At 37.6% G+C, this 21,268-nt stretch overlaps 1 long non-coding RNA gene across 1 annotated transcript; it reads left to right on the forward strand.

Annotated features, from left to right (window-relative positions):
- Window positions 1-1,098: 1,098 nt before the first annotated feature.
- Window positions 1,099-20,594, forward strand: LOC141679068 (uncharacterized). The gene is made up of 3 exons (XR_012558018.1): window positions 1,099-1,196; window positions 20,170-20,274; window positions 20,372-20,594. It is a non-coding gene; the product is annotated as an uncharacterized LOC141679068 (long non-coding RNA).
- The last annotated feature ends 674 nt before the right edge of the window (window positions 20,595-21,268 follow it).

The following is a 21,268-nucleotide window of genomic DNA, read 5'->3' on the forward strand; positions in this document are numbered from 1 at the left end:
CTCTCCTGATTTGAACTCGGGAGTAAAACGTTAATGAACCCTCCCAAAACCCAACCCATGCTTTGACAAATTTTCCCAAACGTGGCTTTCATGAGCCCTTCCCAGCCGAGCCCAACCCACTCCCTTCCTACCCCCATCCAAATACAGCCTTAAAATCCCTGGTCAGATTCTCTAACTTCTATATTTACAAGCACCAATCCCATAATTTTTTTATTCCTTTTATAATCATTATTTTTCAAAGAAATATTATTCGGAAACGACGATTCTATATCATTTTTCACACTTGTTTCGGCTACCAACATTTACAGCGGGAAATCTAGGTGGGTTTTAGTGTACAGTTTTTAAGGAGTTTAACATTTAATCAAACAACTGGGGGCATGATGGATGTGGCCAAACAACTGGGGGCATGATGGATGTAGCCGATATTTGTATTGAACAATGCCATAACTTTATGGAAATCAGGGACCCTTTCACTTGGTCTGATAAATTTTATTCAAACTACTAAGACATTGGACAAATCATGAAATGTTGGGCTTCGCTATAATCTAAATACTAAAATGGAAAATTTTAATGTTGCTGATGTGGTCTGTTTAAGCGCTTAGTAACAAATTTTATGGTTGATAACTAGATATAGAAGTCATATCATATGTATGTAAAGGAATAAAATTAGTAAAATTAACGCTTGTATCATGCATTTAAAAGTATAAGACTGAAATACCCTCCTTTTTATAGACGGAGTTACACAAATTTAACAGAAACACGCACATTATAAATATTTTGTAGTTCTAATATTATAATTGAAAGTTTTTGAATTTCATCTGATAGTCAAAGTATAAGTATACAAAGTGTATTTTACTCTTAAATTTTGAGAGTATGGAAATAAAGATGAAGCAAATAATTTTTTTTTTAATTTTAATGTTGTCAAACACGACATTCTAGATATTTGGATATGCCATAACAAGTTCACATTTAGATGTTTTCTTCGTTTGATAAAATATTCGCAGTGAATAACTAAAAACAACATATTAAAAATCAAGTTTTTCTATCTTATTCTCTTTGATGTAATATTTACATAAGCTCATTCTTCTATTTTTTTGTAGATCTTTGATATTTGCTTAAGTATTATGTTAACTGTCTATGGATCTGCTATGCTGATCGGAGCTTTGTCATCCTCTCCACTGAATAAGCTCGTAACTGTAAGTCATATCTAGCTCATATTCTTGTGTGGACATCTATGTAGATTTATGTTTGTTTAAAAGCAAGTCATAAATACATATATTTTTTAATTTATAATTTACTCATAATATATTTCAAAGCAACCATGTACATAAAAGTTGATATGGGGAAAAAGTAAACACTAAAGACATAATTAATGTTGTAATAGTTATGTCTGGTTTGACCCAAAATTTCATTGCCGTGACTCACGATGACCGTGGACGAAGTAGTTCATGGTCAACGCACACAGCGATCATAGACGAAGTACGTAGTTCATGATCAAGGCTCACGACAACCATGGATGAAGTAGTTCGTGGTCGTGGCCCAATACAGCCAAAACCCAAGACTTGTTGTCCAACTTGAAAATTAACTCTGGTAAGGAGGGATCTAGAACCTACCACCTTAATGAGTCCTACTTAACTTCTGAGTTGGAGTCTTGTCCACCAAATCTCCCAACCTAAGTCTAAAATCGTAGACACAACCTCTATATAAAGGTCTCTATCCCTGATTCTAGAACTACGTCTTGACTTGATTCTCTACAACAAAGGGATATGTAGGCACCTTGTGAGGACCGATTAGTCTCGAGCACAAGTGCATCCATTGAAATTCAAAACTCACAAACCGTATATGGGAAGCATGAAGAATATAGTCACGAGTAACAAAAACGCAGGCAATAAGAAGCGAGAAATAGAGCAGGAGTACGATGCCAAGGACAAATATCCATGAACTGGAAAGAACTTTGACTCTGCTTCAAGGACCGAGGTTCACTAATTATGAAAGGTTGAATGCTCCTAGGAGCCAAATCTTGTTAGAGATTAAGAAGGACAAGGACTTCAGATGGACAAAGCCACTAACGGGAGACCTCGTAGACCATGGAGCCTCCATGGATATTCTCTTTTACGACACATTTTTAAGGATGGGCTGCAATGATTTTAACTAACCCGGGGCGCACCCACATATGGATTTAATAGAGTGTAGTGCAAAGTCGAAGGAGCAATACAACTTCCATGACTATTGGAGAAGACCCAAGAGAGGCCACATAGATGTTGAACTTTCAAGTTGTCAACGTAGAAGAGACCAAAAGATGGCTCGAAGTTGTTATGTGGCTGCACTAAGGCCTGATGGAACTGTGGGGCAGGTCCTCCCAATGAAAGACATGGTTGTTCAAGAAAATGACAAATGTCGCAATTCCCCTGGACCCATTAAACCTAGACACGGTCACCTATGTTGGTGCATCATTCAAAGAACCCTTGAAGGGACGACTAAAAAAGTTCTTGCAAGAAAAAGGTGATGTATTTGCTTGGACAGCAGCCGACATTACAGGGATTGAGTCCAACCTAACAACTCATAAGTTGAACGTCGACTCAACTCGGAAGGCAGTCAAGCAGAATAAGAGGACTTACGCCTCTGACAGGCTGGAAGCCATTAAGCAGGAGGTTGAGAAGCTCTTGAAAGCTGGATTCATTTAAAAGTTTAGTTCTTTAAATGGTTGGATAACCCCATAATGGTCAATAAATCCAACAAAAAGTGGAGGACGTGCATCCACGTCACTGACTTGAACGATGCATGTCATAAGGACTACTACTGCTATCAAGGATTGACACATTAATTAATTCCATTGCAGGGCATGAGATGTTACCTTCATGGATGCCTTAAGAGAATACAATCAGATTAAGATGCACAAAGATGACACCCACAAAGTATCTTTCATTACTATTTTTGGTGTCTTTTTCTATCTTGTTATGGATTTTGGACAAAAGAAATCAAAAGTCACATATCAAAGATTGGTGAATAAGATATTTGCCAATCTAATTTGGTAAAACCATGGAGGTCTATATCGATGACATATTAGTCAAAAGCCTAGCTAAGGATGACTACATTGATCACCTCTGAGAGGCATTCGAAGTGTCGAGGCACCATGAAATGATATTAAACCCCATCAAGTGCGTCTTCGGTGTTGGGTCTTGAGAATTTTGAGTTATATGGTCTTGAAAAAAGTAATCGAGGCAAACCCCACAAGATCATAGAAATCCTAGACACGAAGCCTCCATACTTCATAAAGTTAGTTCCACAGCTAACGGGAAGAATTGCAGCCTTGAGAAGGTTCATCTCCAAGTCAGGATAAAAATGCTTACCATTCAAGACCTTGAAAAAGATGAAGAATTTTGAATGGACAGCTGAGAGCCAATAGGCCATTAAAAAGTTTAAGAAATACATGATTTAAGTCCCGTTGTTGGCCAAACCGAGTCTCGAGAACATCCTGTAATTATACATTGAAGTTTTTGAGTAAGCGGCAAATGTCATCCTAGTGAAGGAAGAACACAAGTCTCAAAGGCACATCTACTCAATGAGCAAGATGCTTTATGGAGCAGAAGTGAACTAATCCACTACTGAGACATTTGCACCTTCTATGATAACAACCTTGAAGAAGTTGCGACCCTACTTCGAGCCACACAATATGAAGTCCTGAGTCCTGACGAACCAATATTTGAGGTACATCTTTCACAGCCCAGAAGCCAGCGGAAGGCTCATCAAATGGAAATTGAGTTGAGTGAATTTGACATCAAGTATAAGCCTCGGCCAGGCACAGGCACTATAAGACTTCGTGGTTGAATGCACCAGAAATAACCAAGAAGTCTGTGGGCAAGAGATAGTAACCCTAGAGAACAAAGAATAAGAAGACACGGAAGAAGAAGTTCTAAGAAAATATTGGCTTCTCCATCTTGACGGAGCGTCCACAATAAAATCTAGTGGAGCAGGCCTAGTCTTGCAAATCCATGATGGGTTCTTGATCGAACACGCTCTAAAGCTGGATTTCTCGAGAACAAACAATGAAGGGGAATATGAAGTTTTGATAGCCGGGTTAGGCTTGACTAGAGCCGTGAGGGACAAGAATATTAAAATCTATGGAGGCTCGAGGCTAGTAGTTGCCCAGGTTAATGGAGTGTTTAAGTCCAAGAACGAGACAATGGCAAAATACCTGAGAGTCATGAAAGGCATACTAACTCAGTTTGATGAGTGGTACACGGAACAAGTTTCAAGGGAAGAGAACACTACCGTTGATGCACTACTTAAGTTTGCCTCATCTGAGATTGAGAACTATATGAGAAGTATCTACTTCAAAGTCCTGAGGACCCCCACCATAAACATCATAAACTTGATTGCACCAATTGGTGTAACAATTTTTTTGATTGATCCTATCAAGGCTTACCATAAAACTAGATGGCTCCCTGATGAAGCCCATGAATCACGCAAGTTGTCAGTGAGAGCGTTGAGATATTCTTTGATTGAAAGCCTTCTTTATAAAAGGTCTTTCTCCATCCGCTACTTGAATTGCTTAAGACCCCTATAAGTAGATGAGGCACTCAAGAATGCTCATGAGGGAATTTATGTAACGCACTTGGGGGCAGAGCCCTCATCCACAAGATAACCCGATTAGGATTCCATTGGTCGATAATGTTGGTTGATGCTAAAGCTTATGTAAAGAAGTATGACAGATGCCAGAGGCACATTCTTATACTCTGATAAACCCTAAAAAGGATAACATCGATCAACTGCCCTATCTATTTTGCAATGTGGGGAATGGACATACTTAGTTCTTTTTCTGTAACATCAAAACAAAGAAAATTTATTGTGGTAGCAATCGACTACTTCATGAAGTGGATTGAGGCTAAGGCACTAGCTTAACTACCAAACATATTACATAATTTTTTTGGGAAAATATGGTAGACATATTTGGAATCTCACGCATCCTTGTCACGGATAATGGCGATGATTCGACAATGAAGAGTTCAAGGAATACTGTAATGACAATAACATAGAACTTCACTTCACCTCGATTGCCCTTCGATGGGAAAACGGGCAGGTGAAAGTCGGCAATTGAATTATCCTTGATAGACTAAAGAAAAGGGTTTAACACTCAAGGAACACTTGGGTGGATGAGTTACTACTATACTATAAGCATATCCAAGCACTTGCAAAGTTATGACTAAGGCTAACCCATTCATGTTGACTTATGGAGCTGAAGCAATGGTGCCCTTGGAATTACCCTTGCATCACCAAGAGTAGAAGCTTACGAGCCAGAGACTGACGAAGAAGGCATGAGGCTAGCCCTCAACCTAATTGATGAGGTCAGGGATAAAGATAATGTTTATAATATGGAGCATCAACAAAGAGCCTCCCGCTTCTATAATAGATGGGTTAAAAAAGGTTCTTTCAACAAGGAGACCTGGTCTTGAGGAATATTGAGGCATCAGGAGTTGGGGTGAAAGGAAAACTGGCCCCTAACTGGGAAGGATCTTACAAGGTCAAGAAGATACTAAGACGAGGATTCTACAAGTTGGAAACCTTGAGCGGTTGCACTTGGCACGCTTCGAACCCAAAGGTTTATTATGTCTAGAGCATACAAGACATGCTCCTAGTATTTACTAGTAAATGTATGAATAAGGTCGATGAAACCATTTTTCATTCTATGTAAGGGTTGAACCCATTTTTCGGGATATTAACTACTTATGCAAGTTTGCTTTGATTACCTTGTCTACCAATTTATTTATGTACGAGATTCTACTGAATGCAAGTCTGAAATGACCAAGTACCAAAAATAAAATAAAAGTGAATTATCAAAAAAATACTGCAGGGATAAGTAATCTCGAAGGATCATAGGTCAAGTCCCGAAGGACAGTAAAGTAACAAACCCCAAATATTCAAGTCCATGATGGAACACAAATAAAAACTAGATAAGTAAATCCACATATGATAAATATAACCATGCAAGGACACAACATCACTTGTCCAAAGAATCTCCCTCCTTTTCTTCGATGTCAAACCTCTTGTTGACCTCGTCCGACTCCTCGGGAGAAGAGGATGAAGCGCTGTAAAAAGACATGTAAAATAAAGTTAGTGATGAAATATAAAAATTGGATGGCTATAAAAGTCGGACCAGCCTCACATAAAGGCCTTAGGCCACTCTGAAGAGTTTGATCAACCTCTCATAAGGGCCTTAGGCCGATCATAATAGTATGATCAGCCTCCCGGGAAGGCCTTAGGATGATTGGAAAGGTCCGATCAGCCTCCCCGAAGGGTCTCCAACCGCATGGAATCTTTCTCTTATCCACAGTTTCTTATTCACAGACCGACTGGACTCGAGAACTTTTCATTCATATCCTTTTGCTGGTTTCTCTTATTCACAGTTTATTACGAATCTGTTATTACCATGCACGCACTTATATTATATGTATTGATCGCAGATTGTGATAATGATCTCAAAGCTATTATTATTTATTATCCGTGACTAATACATCTGTCTATGCCTATTTGTTGAGTAACAGATCTATGAATAATAATACAGCGAACAATGCGATGAACACGACGGCTGATCCCAACACACAGATCGGTGGATCTGATGGGGTTCACCAACAGGCGCCTAACCCTAATGCACATATCGTACTATCTGATGGGGGTTAGACACCTGTTGGACATGTGCCTTAGGGACATGTGCCTGTGGGACACACTGTCATTGGACAATTTAGTATGCCTTTTGGATAGACATCGGCATGATTCGTTCTTCCGATTATACATGCGGTGCCTAATGGTGTGCATACGATTGGAAATACCTTTCGCGGATTGAATGGAATCTTTAAACTCCCATTAGAGCCCTTGGCTCTCTTCTTCCCAGACACAAGGCACAAGCTCTCCCAATAATACGGAAACTTTTGGAAAAAAATAAATACCCTTAATAGAAAGGCCTTTAAGGCCTGCTTTAATAAGCTTCCTTTTAGTCATGAAGACCTGATAGTGAAATTGCTCTATATCTTCAACGAGTCAATCACTCTTAAGTATCAAGGTCATGTATTAAGTGTGAATTGTCTTGTACATGGTTAAAGCTTGTCCTCAAAAACTGAACCCATTTTTCTAAACATCTGACTTGATAAAGAGAAATTCTTGATGATAAAGGTACTCCTAAAATGCATAAAGATATGTCTAACTGATGACATGCCAGCATAAAAATAATGATCGTCCTCCAAGATTTTTTATACAGCTGAAAAGGGTAAACCTTGATCTCAGCTAATAAAAAATGGGATAGACCATGAAGCTCAACCTAGCTTCGAGGGCTCTTTTAAATATACAAAATTTCACGTGATCCCACTTATAAGATTTGTCGCTATAAATTGGCTTATAAACTTTAATTCAACTTAGAAAGCTACATTGTTTCTTGAGTTCACTCACATCCGACACACTCATCTTACATGAATGATAGAAGGAGTCGAGATCAGTATAATTCGGGAAGGCATCCGCCATCTCATCCAATTTTTTTTCTTCAGAATATCAAAGCGAGGATTAAGAAAAAAGGGTGGAACAGGAACTCTACATTAAGCAGATATATCCTTGCCTCATTTAGCCATCATCTCGGCCATGAAGACTAGTGGTGATTGAAAAATTTCAAACATCTTCGAAAACTTGAACCGAAAGTGGCTTCTTAATTGGAAAAATTTAAGAGAGTTTAACATAAATGAATTTTACATGAAGGTTCATCATGAATACGAACAAAATAGTTTGTAGTCGAGGCCCATCACGAACACGAGCGAAGTAGTTCATGGTCAAGGTACGTCATGAACACGAATGAAGTTGTTCATGTTCCTGGTATGACACGGCCATGACCGAAGACATGTTTGTCAACATTTTTTCCCAAAAATCATGTTCAATGCCCATCACAAAAATGAACAAAATAGTTTGTGATCGATGCCCATTGCAAACATGAACAAAGTAGTTCATGGTCGAGGCATATCATGAACACGAACTAATTTGTTCATGTTCGAGGCTCAACACGACCACGACCGAAGACATGTTATCCAAAAACTTAAAATTTAGTCTTGATCAAAGATTAATTGTACCAATTATCAAGATTAGTATAAAGATTAAGTTTAAAACTCAAGATTCTAGTTATTAGCCAATTACATCCATGATGGAACATTCTCGGTCATGGTCAGAGACCCTCGGGGGGCCAGAAAGGGTTGATCATACTCACTAAAAGGCCTTATGCCGACCAAGAACATTATCAGTCATGAGAGGAAGTCTACAACCAACTAGAAAAGGCCGACTACCCTCCTGGAGAGGCCTAAACCCGACTAGAAAAGGCCGACTAGCCTTCCGAACATGGATTTGAGACCAGGTTTTGGCGAACCAAGTTCAGGTTTGGCCGACCAGGTTTACATGTGAAGGTCCCAGTCGACCGGGAATGGCCGACCAGGTTTCTTGGGAGGCCTCCAACCGACCGAAGATGACCTTGGATGAAATCCTCAGCCGCCCTGATCGACCCCGAGTGAAGGTTGACATTTTTTGGTCCAAAATGTATTTTTTGAGATTTTTGGATTAGCCCCGATTAGCGTAATTTAGTTCAAAATTACCCTCTATTAGGGCCGATTAGTGTATTATTGCTTATAGTTAGCATATATTAAGGTTAATTAGCAACTTTAGTCTTGTCCCTAATTAGCCTAATTAAAGGTTAATTATTGACTCGCTCATGTTTGTTAGCCCCGCTTAAGGCCTTTTGTAACACCCCCAGATCCGGGGTCGGGGATCCGGGTCGTCACGGTCTTTCTTTCCACAATATCACTTCACTTAATTAATAATAATAACCTTATGCTGTGACCCCACACTAACACACACCACAACCCGTTATAGTCTCAGAGATGAAATTGAAATAAGTACAAGTCTTTGAATCCACAATTTAAAAGTTATTACAACCCAAAATGATTACTTGATAAATTTACAGTTAATTGCCATTATCTGCCACAAGTTATAATTATACATAATTGATTCTCAAAAGTAGATGGTCGGATCTACAATAGATCTACCTCTGCAGCTATAGCAGCTACAACATCATCGGGAAGATGCGGGACGCTTCCCACGCGCTTGCGCTGGGTCTGCTGGAGTCTGGCCATCTTTCCTAACTGTTGTTGTGTGATGAAGAAATAAAGCAAGAGTGAGCCTTACAGCTCGCAAGATAATATATAGTGATAACTATAATATAAGTATCTAAATGGATACTTACTAAAATCTTTTACCAAGTGTAAGATAATTACTTACTAGATATAAGTAAAAACAAGGGGTGAAGTTACCAATTACTTCACTATACTTATATCATTTATAAAGCTACTTGAACTACCACTGTTCAAAGTATAAAGAGTTTTTAACAGTTCATCACATAGATGAGACTACAAGACAAGATTTGAATAGATTAAATCCTTGAAATTTTATTAAAGGAAATGAAGTCATGATATACTTTATTAAGTTCTGATATATATATATATATATATATATATCCACATATACATCTTCTTTATACAATTTCCTGAAAACCTCTGTCATGTAAAGTATGAACAAAGTTGCAATATCCAATAAATTTGGAAAGGAAAAGAATTTTGGCATAAACCAGATATCTTGCTGATCAGGCAAAGATACCCATAAGTAACCTTTTCTACTAGTAGATGGACGAATTCCCCACTGGTCATCACCCTGGTCTCAATAGGACCTTATGCTGGACTGCCACTCAGCCACTTATGCATTTGATGGACTCCCACTGAGCCACTTACACTATCATGGACGCCCACTGAGCCCATGTTGCTTATGCCGACTCAATAGATAGACTTACTTCCCGAACGTTGGGTAAGTAATCAATTCATTTACCAAAACTGCAACCGTGTTGCGAATATAAAATACACCACAGAGCCGGATCCCTCAGGTTTTGAGCGAGTATTTAAATCCCCTTAAAAAGGAAGATCTTAAATATAAAAATGAGTTTTGGGATCCGCTCTAACTTTTAAAAATCATTTTGAAGACTCGAAACACTTTAAAGAGTGTTTGGAGTAAAGCTGATTTAATGAAGTAAATCAGTCCCCAGAATATTTAGAAAATGACTGAATATTATTATTTAAATAATATTCCCATAAAGAATAATCTTTATAAAAATAATTGAAGTAGAAGTATTAAAACTTATACTTGAAACGAGTATTAAATAACCAAAGATATACTTATATGAAAGTACTATCTTTATTTGAATAATCGAAAATAAGTTTGATTATTTACACCTTATTCTTTAATAAAATAAAGAACAAATCTCAGCAAATAATCGGAGTCATAGATCCTCGAATGAATATTCAAATAATATTCAGATAATAAAATAAAAGGAGTCATAAGTCCTCGAATGAATATTCAAAATAATATTCATTTAATAAAATAAAAGGAGTCATAAGTCCTCGAATGAATATTCAAAATAATATTCATTTAATATAAAGGAGTCATAAGCCTTCGAATAATATTCGAAATAATATTCAATAATAAAATAAAGTTAAAGATATCAAATAAACCTTATTCGATTAATAGTTTTGAAAACTATGACCATATTTATATATATAAGTATATATATATATATTTATATCCATATATACAAAATCTACTCGGGATCCTCGACTCCCGGTTTTAGAAAATATTTTCACCTTTGGGTCCCTATACTAAGGGTATATGCAAATTACCGCTATCCTCTAGCATAGATATTATCAATTGAATCAACAGATATATATGGAAAGAATACGAAACAGGCATGCATATATATATATATATACCATAGAAGCATGCTTCAATATATAACAACATTTGCTAATTAACCAACATGCATCTATCGCAAGATAATGCATATACACATATACATCACAGCAACAGTTATAACTGGTAGAAAACTTGCCTGAGCGACTTGGGGTGATAAAAGGCTCGGGACGAGTCTGGTAACCTATAAACAACAAGTAAGTTAGAATTAAACCAAAGTCACTTGTAAAGCTATACTTTAACTAACTTAGACTCTAACGCTTGTTTTGCACTTACTGATTTGCTTAAGTCACTCGGGTACCCTCGGCTCCACCATTTTTAATAATTTAACCTTTACGAGTTTTAAGGCGATTCCTTCGCGAGTGTCTTACCAACTTCCTAACACACTTACCATAAATGTTTCATACATTAATTAACCCTTTTTGGTCTTTAACCTATGTTTCAAAGTAAGGCGAGGGGAAAAGTTTCGTTCGCAAAACGCCGTTACTTGAAACGGTCGTTTCTCCTAAACCGTGCATCGGAATCGAACGAACTACATATCAAAACGAAGCTCGTAACATGAGCTATCTAAACATGGCAGTGGTCATAATCTAGCAGGGGGTTCTCGGGTCCTAATGTTATGCACAAAAACAGTCCAAAGAAAATCGGACGTTACGACGGCTATGTTTACGCGATTTCCAATATTTTAAACCATTCAAAACCCTCCCAATTCAACCTCAAATCCAACATACAACCAACATCCATCCTTATCACATCATAACAACCCCAACCAATTCAATTTTAATATTCATACTTATGCCTAAGCTTAACTTTAATCATACTTAAGTTCTTTTAATCAAAACCACAACATTTACCATTCCATTTCACTACCATTTCAAATCCCAAACTCTAATCACAACAACAAGCTACAATATCATCCTACTAATTAAAATCATCTTATAATACATAGGAATCTAGGGTTTGTAGATGGTATACCTTCCTTGAAGTGGTGGGAGGAGCTAGGAAGCCTTAAGAAGCTTTGAGAAGTCTTAGGAATGCTTGAATCTTCAAGGAAAACAAGAAAAATTTCAAGTTAAAAACTTGAAAACACTATTCATAGTCTTCTTCTTTGATTAAATGAAGAAGATGGAGAAGGAATTGATGGCTTAAACTCATGATATAGCCCTAACTAAGCATGAAGATGATTAGGGAATTAACTCACCAATTTAGGAAGCTTGGATCTTTGATTTTGAAATTCTTGCTCTTTTGAATAGTAAAAAGCCGAGAGCTTCTTCAAGAACAAGCCTTGGTTCTTTTTGATTTTGATGAAAAAAATGATTTTGCTTGGCTTGGTTGATTTATTTTTATGTTTGATTTAGTCAATTACCTTGTTGCCCTTGAATTTGTGTGGTTAAAAAGCCACCACACCTCCTTCCTTCCCATGTCATGCTTGTGTCATCCTCATAATGTCATCCTCCCCTCCTTGTCCTCTTTCTATTGGTTGGATGACATCATCCCCACTAATCCCTTTGATTAACTTCCTAATTGTTTGCCTAATGACCGCTGATCTGTTATACGGTTCGCTTAACTTTCGTTTTCGTTTATCGTTTGAAGGATCATACCCGGGATCTTATTACTTAGGTTCCCTTAACCTTTCTCAATACATTATATTTCTTTTTATGATCCTCTATCATAATCCTTAAATTTAAATCCTTTTCCAAGTGTTCGGAAATTGGATTCCGACGATCTTTATATACACTTATATACTACATAGAGTACTAATAATATCCCAGAATATCCATAACAGAACCCCTACATAGTGTGGCATGAAAAGTTTCTTCATTCAGCTAAAACACTATTCACAAGGGTTACAAAAAGTTGAAAATTTTGGGGTTATTACAGTCTCCCCTCCTTAAAAGGATTCCGTCCCGGAATCAAACAGAAAACAAATGGGGGTACTTTTCTAGCATTGTGCTCTCTAGTTCCCAAGTTGATTCTTCCACATTATGATTCTGCCATAGTATTCTGACTAGCTTGATCACTTTGTTCCGAAGCACCTGCTCCTTCTTATCTATAATCCTTACTGGTTTCTCCACGTAAGTTAGATCTGGCTGTATATCCACCTGCTCGTACTCCACTATGTGTCTGGCATCCCGATGATACTTCCTTAGCATTGACACATGGAACACATTATGAACTTGTTGCAAGTTAGGGGGTAAGGCTAGCTCGTAAGCTAACTTTCCAATCCGTCTTAATATCTCAAAAGGTCCAATGTATCTTGGGCTTAGTTTTCCTTTCTTTCCGAACCTCATTAATCCCTTCCAAGGGGATACTTTCAACAGTACTAAGTCCCCTGCTTCATATTCCTTGTCCTTTCGGGCTAGGTCTGCATATTTCTTCTGTCTGTCTTGGGCTGCTACAAGTCGCCCTCTGATAAGATCCACTATATCTTTGGTCCTTTGGACCACTTCGGGTCCGAGCATCTTCCGCTCTCCTACTTCATCCCAGTATAAGGGAGATCGATACCTTCTTCCGTACAGGGCCTCATAAGGCGGCATTCCGATGCTAGCATGAAAGCTATTGTTATAAGAAAACTCGATCAACGGCAAGTGATCATCCCAACTCCCTTTAAAGTCTATTGCACAGACTCTCAACATATCCTCTAGTGTCTGGATGGTCCTTTCACTCTGTCCATCCGTCTGGGGATGGTACGCGGTACTCAAAATCTCAAAAGATTTCTCCATTTCCTTTAACCATGCCCTTGCCTCAACTGGGTCGGCTGATCCGTGGAACTCAGGGGGCTTAAGGGACTTAAAAGCCCTGAAAGAGTTTGCCACAGTATTGTTATTTCCTTGAGGGGGTGGGTTGGGTTGACATTCCAAATTCTGCCTTAGGAGTTGCATGAACTGGCCCATGGGATCCATGCCTGGGTTTGGTACTGGTTGCTCAACCTCGGTTTCTCCTTCTTCAGCCTCTATCTCAAATCCCTCAACGTCATATGTTTCCTCTTCCTCTTCATACAGGGAGTCATCCTGTTCCACATAATCCTCATCTTCCTCTTCACTGTGTTCCTGGTTCCTATCATCCTGGTTATGGCTTCCCTGGTCCTCAGATCTAGGGTTCGCCCTAGTTCCAATCTTTCTTGGCGGCATGATTCTGATAATAAAAAAAATTATTGGGAAATTCAACGTTAGGTCACAATTATATACAACATTGTGCCTTGCACAGCTCTTATAATGGGGAGAACATATATCGCAATTCTATTATTTTAAGAAAGTTCTAATACGAAGTGCAGTAATAATAATGATAAAAATAGTGATCCCGTCACTATGGAACTGAGCCGAAAGGAAACAAATATATACATAATGCGAGAAATACATAGTTTGATCTGGTCAAAAGTACAACAGTGCTACAGTCATCTGTCCCAAAAGTGATACACAAGAGTCTATCTGTCTAGTCAGAAAAAGGGATGCTATATACAAGTCAACTATCCCGGAAAATTGGCTCTTACTAAGGCCTCAGCTAACTAGACAACTAGACTATTCCATCATCAATCCTGAATCACACACCGGAGCGGGTCAGCTCCCATACCCTTTCCATCGCACGACGGAAGATATAGTCGGCCTGCCGTCTGGCGATCCTACCATGCCTGTCCCCCTGGAGCGATCTGAGCCTCGCTCGGGATGTGAGCTCTATCCCTGTAAGCTCCCTCCTCAAGGATCGGGGTATAGAAGCCTTAGTCTCATAAGCTCGGGTACGCCTACCCGCCCTCTCTGCATCCAACTCCCTCCTGGCCTCATCTAGTCGGCCCTCGGCAACAGCCACTCGGGTCCTCAGAACATCCTGAACATATCCATGTGCTAACGAAGACTGCCTGTGGGCAGGGTCAAGAGGTGGTGAATTCGGAGCCGCTGAGGGTGCCTCCTCGGTCTGTCTAGGCTCGGAAGTATGGGTCTCTGAGCTGTCATCATCAGGAATCCAAGATAGTGGTGGAGGGGTAGGGGCTCTGACCACCGGAAGTGTGGGTAATGGGGTACCAGCATACACTACCATAGGTCCAACACGCTCCTTAGCTACTGGGACCTCATCCAGGTCCTCCTCATCTGGAATAGCAATAACCTCTGTCTCTGACTCCTCTGAGGGGTCCTCCTCATCTGAAATAGCAATGACCTCCGTCTCTGACTCCTCTGAGGGGTCCTCCTCATCCTCCTCCATCTCAGGCTCCTCCTGATCCTCAACATCTAGCAATGCCTCATCATGCTCACGCTCGAACATCTCAGGGTCCTCTATCTCAGGCGCCTACACATTAAACGAGCTAAGTTACTATCACGATACTTATAAGGGTTCCCGTAAGGGTTTTAACTGTCAGCACTACTTTAAGTAGCCCGACCATGAACTTGGCAAGAGTTCTTATTATCTTTGTGAGTTTGTTATTATATCGACGCATCATCTCTGAGGTTTATAACGCTTAGCTCTGATACCATTTCTGTAACACCCCCAGATCCGGGGTCGGGGATCCGGGTCGTCACGGTCTTTCTTTCCACAATATCACTTCACTTAATTAATAATAATAACCTTATGCTGTGACCCCACACTAACACACACCACAACCCGTTATAGTCTCAGAGATGAAATTGAAATAAGTACAAGTCTTTGAATCAACAATTTAAAAGTTATTACAACCCAAAATGATTACTTGATAAATTTACAGTTAATTGCCATTATCTGCCACAAGTTATAATTATACATAATTGATTCTCAAAAGTAGATGGTCTGATCTACAATAGATCTACCTCTGCAGCTATAGCAGCTACAACATCATCGGGAAGACGCGGGACGCTTCCCATGCGCTTGCGCTGGGTCTGCTGGAGTCTGGCCATCTTTCCTAACTGTTTTTGTGTGATGAAGAAATAAAGCAAGAGTGAGCCTTACAGCTCGCAAGATAATATATAGTGATAACAATAATATAAGTATCTAAATGGATACTTACTAAAATCTTTTACCAAGTGTAAGATAATTACTTACTAGATATAAGTAAAAACAAGGGGTGAAGTTACCAATTACTTCACTATACTTATATCATTTATAAAGCTACTTGAACTACCACTGTTCAAAGTATAAAGAGTTTTGAACAGTTCATCACATAGATGAGACTACAAGACAAGATTTGAATAGATTAAATCCTTGAAATTTAATTAAAGGAAATGAAGTCATGATATACTTCATTAAGTTCTGATATATATATATATATATATCCACATATACATCTTCTTTATACAATTTCCTGAAAACCTCTGTCATGTAAAGTATGAACAGAGTTGCAATATCCAATAAATATGGAAAGGAAAAGAATTTTGGCATAAACCAGATATCTTGCTGATCAGGCAAAGGTACCCATAAGTAACCTTTTCTACTAGTAGATGGACGAATTCCCCACTGGTCATCACCCTGGTCTCAATAGGACCTTATGATGGACTGCCACTCAGCCACTTATGCATTTGATGGACTCCCACTGAGCCACTTACACTATCATGGACGCCCACTGAGCCCATGTTGCTTATGCCGACTCAATAGATGGACTTACTTCCCGAACGTTGGGTAAGTAATCAATTTATTTACCAAAACTGCAACCGTGTTGCGAATATAAAATACACCACAGAGCCGGATCCCTCAGGTTTTGAGCGAGTATTTAAATCCCCTTAAAAAGGAAGATCTTAAATATAAAAATGAGTTTTGGGATCCGCTCTAACTTTTAAAAATTATTTTGAAGACTCGAAACACTTTAAAGAGTGTTTGGAGTAAAGCTGATTTAATGAAGTAAATCAGTCCCCAGAATATTTAGAAAATGACTGAATATTATTATTTAAATAATATTCCCATAAAGAATAATCTTTATAAAAATAATTGAAGTAGAAGTATTAAAACTTATACTTGAAACGAGTATTAAATAACCAAAGATATACTTATATGAAAGTACTATCTTTATTTGAATAATCGAAAATAAGTTTGATTATTTACACCTTATTCTTTAATAAAATAAAGAACAAATCTCAGCAAATAATCGGAGTCATAGATCCTCGAATGAATATTCAAATAATATTCAGATAATAAAATAAAAGGAGTCATAAGTCCTCGAATGAATATTCAAAATAATATTCATTTAATAAAATAAAAGGAGTCATAAGTCCTCGAATGAATATTCAAAATAATATTCATTTAATATAAAGGAGTCATAAGCCTTCGAATAATATTCGAAATAATATTCAATAATAAAATAAAGTTAAAGTTATCAAATAAACCTTATTCGATTAATAGTTTTGAAAACTATGACCATATTTATATATATAAGTATATATATATATATATATTTATATCCATATATACAAAATCTACTCGGGATCCTCGACTCCCGGTTTTAGAAAATATTTTCACCTTTGGGTCCCTATACTAAGGGTATATGCAAATTACCGCTATCCTCTAGCATAGATATTATCAATTGAATCAACAGATATATATGGAAAGAATACGAAACAGGCATGCATATATATATATACCATAGAAGCATGCTTCAATATATAACAACATTTGCTAATTAACCAACATGCATCTATCGCAAGATAATGCATATACACATATACATCACAGCAACAGTTATAACTGGTAGAAAACTTGCCTGAGCGACTTGGGGTGATAAAAGGCTCGGGACGAGTCTGGTAACCTATAAACAACAAGTAAGTTAGAATTAAACCAAAGTCACTTGTAAAGCTATACTTTAACTAACTTAGACTCTAACGCTTGTTTTGCACTTACTGATTTGCTTAAGTCACTCGGGTACCCTCGGCTCCACCATTTTTAATAATTTAACCTTTACGAGTTTTAAGGCGATTCCTTCGCGAGTGTCTTACCAACTGCCTAACACACTTACCATAAATGTTTCATACATTAATTAACCCTTTTTGGTCTTTAACCTATGTTTCAAAGTAAGGCGAGGGGAAAAGTTTCGTTCGCAAAACGCCGTTACTTGAAACGGTCGTTTCTCCTAAACCGTGCATCGGAATCGAACGAACTACATATCAAAACGAAGCTCGTAACATGAGCTATCTAAACATGGCAGTGGTCATAATCTAGCAGGGGGTTCTCGGGTCCTAATGTTATGCACAAAAACAGTCCAAAGAAAATCGGACGTTACGACGGCTATGTTTACGCGATTTCCAATATTTTAAACCATTCAAAACCCTCCCAATTCAACCTCAAATCCAACATACAACCAACATCCATCCTTATCACATCATAACAACCCCAACCAATTCAATTTTAATATTCATACTTATGCCTAAGCTTAACTTTAATCATACTTAAGTTCTTTTAATCAAAACCACAACATTTACCATTCAATTTCACTACCATTTCAAATCCCAAACTCTAATCACAACAACAAGCTACAATATCATCCTACTAATCAAAATCATCTTATAATACATAGGAATCTAGGGTTTGTAGATGGTATACCTTCCTTGAAGTGGTGGGAGGAGCTAGGAAGCCTTAAGAAGCTTTGAGAAGTCTTAGGAATGCTTGAATCTTCAAGGAAAACAAGAAAAATTTCAAGTTAAAAACTTGAAAACACTATTCATAGTCTTCTTCTTTGATTAAATGAAGAAGATGGAGAAGGAATTGATGGCTTAAACTCATGATATAGCCCTAACTAAGCATGAAGATGATTAGGGAATTAACTCACCAATTTAGGAAGCTTGGATCTTTGATTTTGAAATTCTTGCTCTTTTGAATAGTAAAAAGCCGAGAGCTTCTTCAAGAACAAGCCTTGGTTCTTTTTGATTTTGATGAAAAAAATGATTTTGCTTGGCTTGGTTGATTTGTTTTTATGTTTGATTTAGTCAATTACCTTGTTGCCCTTGAATTTGTGTGGTTAAAAAGCCACCACACCTCCTTCCTTCCCATGTCATGCTTGTGTCATCCTCATAATGTCATCCTCCCCTCCTTGTCCTCTTTCTATTGGTTGGATGACATCATCCCCACTAATCCCTTTGATTAACTTCCTAATTGTTTGCCTAATGACCGCTGATCTGTTATACGGTTCGCTTAACTTTCGTTTTCATTTATCGTTTGAAGGATCATACCCGGGATCTTATTACTTAGGTTCCCTTAACCTTTCTCAATACATTATATTTCTTTTTATGATCCTCTATCATAATCCTTAAATTTAAATCCTTTTTATCCTGTTACCTTATACTCAATTCTCTCCGTATCTAGTGGATTTCCGTGAAAAATCCAAGTGTTCGGAAATTGGATTTCGACGATCTTTACATACACTTATATACTACATAGAGTACTAATAATATCCCAGAATATCCATAACAGAACCCCTACATAGTGTGGCATGAAAAGTTTCTTCATTCAGCTAAAACACTATTCACAAGGGTTACAAAAAGTTGAAAATTTTGGGGGTTATTACACCTTTTAGCAGCTCTCACCCTATAGTTGACATGTATTAAGGTTAAAAGGTCACAAAGACTTGCTTTTTATCCCCGAGTAGGGAATATTAGTGTGAAACACTCCTTTAATAGCCTATGAAAAGGCCTGAAGTGTGAGAAATTGTTCAAAAATATATAAATCCTTGTAAATCTGTATGTCGCTCCATACTTTGCAAATAAATAATGTAGCCAAGAAAGGATGGAAAGACCCCGAGTCATGAATGGACCATTATAATTCTCAAGAAATCTCGAGAAGTTTTCCAGGAAGTTGGGGGGCAAATGATATGAGCAAAAAGGAAACCCTAAAGATATATTTAATACAGTATTAATTATGTCTAGTTTGACCCAAAAATTTATGGTCGAGGTCCACGTCGACCATGGACGAAGTAGTTCCACAACAATCATAGATGAAGTAATTCATGGTCAAGGCCCACTACAACCATGGACGAAGTAGTTCGTGGTCGAGGCCCGCCAAAACCCAAGACATGTTATCCAACATAGAAACTAACTCCAACAAGGAAGGATTTAAAATCCACCGCTTTAAGGAGTCCTACTTACCTTCTGAGTTGGAGACTTTTCCACCCAGTCTCCCAACCTAAGTCAAAAACCCCAGACACAACCTCTATATAAAAGGTTCTACCCCTCATTTTAAAACTAAATATTGGCTTAATTCTTTACAACAGAGAGATACGTAGGCACCTTATGAGGACCAATTCATCTCGAACACACGTGCAGCCATTAAAGCTCGAAGCTCACAAACCCTAACATTAAATAAAAATAAAACCCTGGTTTTTATTCCACAATAAAAGTATTGCTTGATTTTCATTTTAATACGATTATCTCCCTCTCTTTATATATATATATAATTTCTTATTTGTTTCCTCAGGTGTTGGGTCATTGTGGACTTGGTTTTATGTTGTGGACTCGATCTCAATCTCTAAATCTGGATGATATTCCGGCTGTGGAATCTTTTTACATGTTCTCGTGGAAGGTGAGATTTACCTTGTAGAATACATTATATATATATATAATTATTTATATTAAAAAATTACATGTAATTAATCAATTCTCTACTTTCATGGATGCAGCTATTTTATGTAGAGTATCTACTAATTCAATTCCTACGTTGAGAAAACAAAATGAGGGACAGTAGAAAATGTGAAGGTTGTGTACGATTTATGATTTGGGGAATTTTAAATAAAATATTCAATGCGAGTTAAATTCTTACCTTCGGTTAGGTGAACAATATTTTGAAATTTCTATGTACTTGAAATTTTTGTTATGATAATTACAATGCAATTATACTTTTAATCATGTATGTTGTATACAGACATGTATGTTATATATTTGTATCTATAAATGATGGCCATGATCCACCCAACACCATCATATCCAATAATTAATCCGTATTTCACTCCTCAAAACTTACTCATACACGAGTACATAATTATTCCTTTTTCACAAACCGGAGCTAAGGTGGTCCAACATAATATGGCTACCTCATCATTAATTACTAGTACACTCTAATATTTACATAGTGTTACATTCAACACCCCTTACTGAGTTGGAGGTGTTGATGATACTATTACTTACGGAGATATGAAGCTTAAGGTTAGTTCTCCGAGGTGGAGAATTTGGAATCTCAAGCAGCTCATTCAAAAACTCTTTTAGTTTTTTTTCCAAACCTTCCTCACGAAGTCTCCTATGAATATACCAAAGATCCCTACACCTATGTCATTTTGTTTATGCCTGTCGATCCCTAACCTACCATACCATGTATGATCTTTTCAAACACAGAAAAAAATATAAAAAGTTTTAAATAATGTTGCTATTATCCCAAAATTGGTTTAAGGCTATGCCTTTACCAATTTTGGAGGTGTCAATCCACGGCTGCATTGTTCAATGTGTTGCATTATTAATCTTTTAAAATACTTTTTGGTATATAACAATACCATGAAAAATGTTGAAATAAGGATGTATTCCAA

The sequence above is a fragment of the Apium graveolens genome, chromosome 8, assembly GCF_009905375.1.
Source record: "Apium graveolens cultivar Ventura chromosome 8, ASM990537v1, whole genome shotgun sequence".
NCBI lineage: Eukaryota > Viridiplantae > Streptophyta > Magnoliopsida > Apiales > Apiaceae > Apium > Apium graveolens.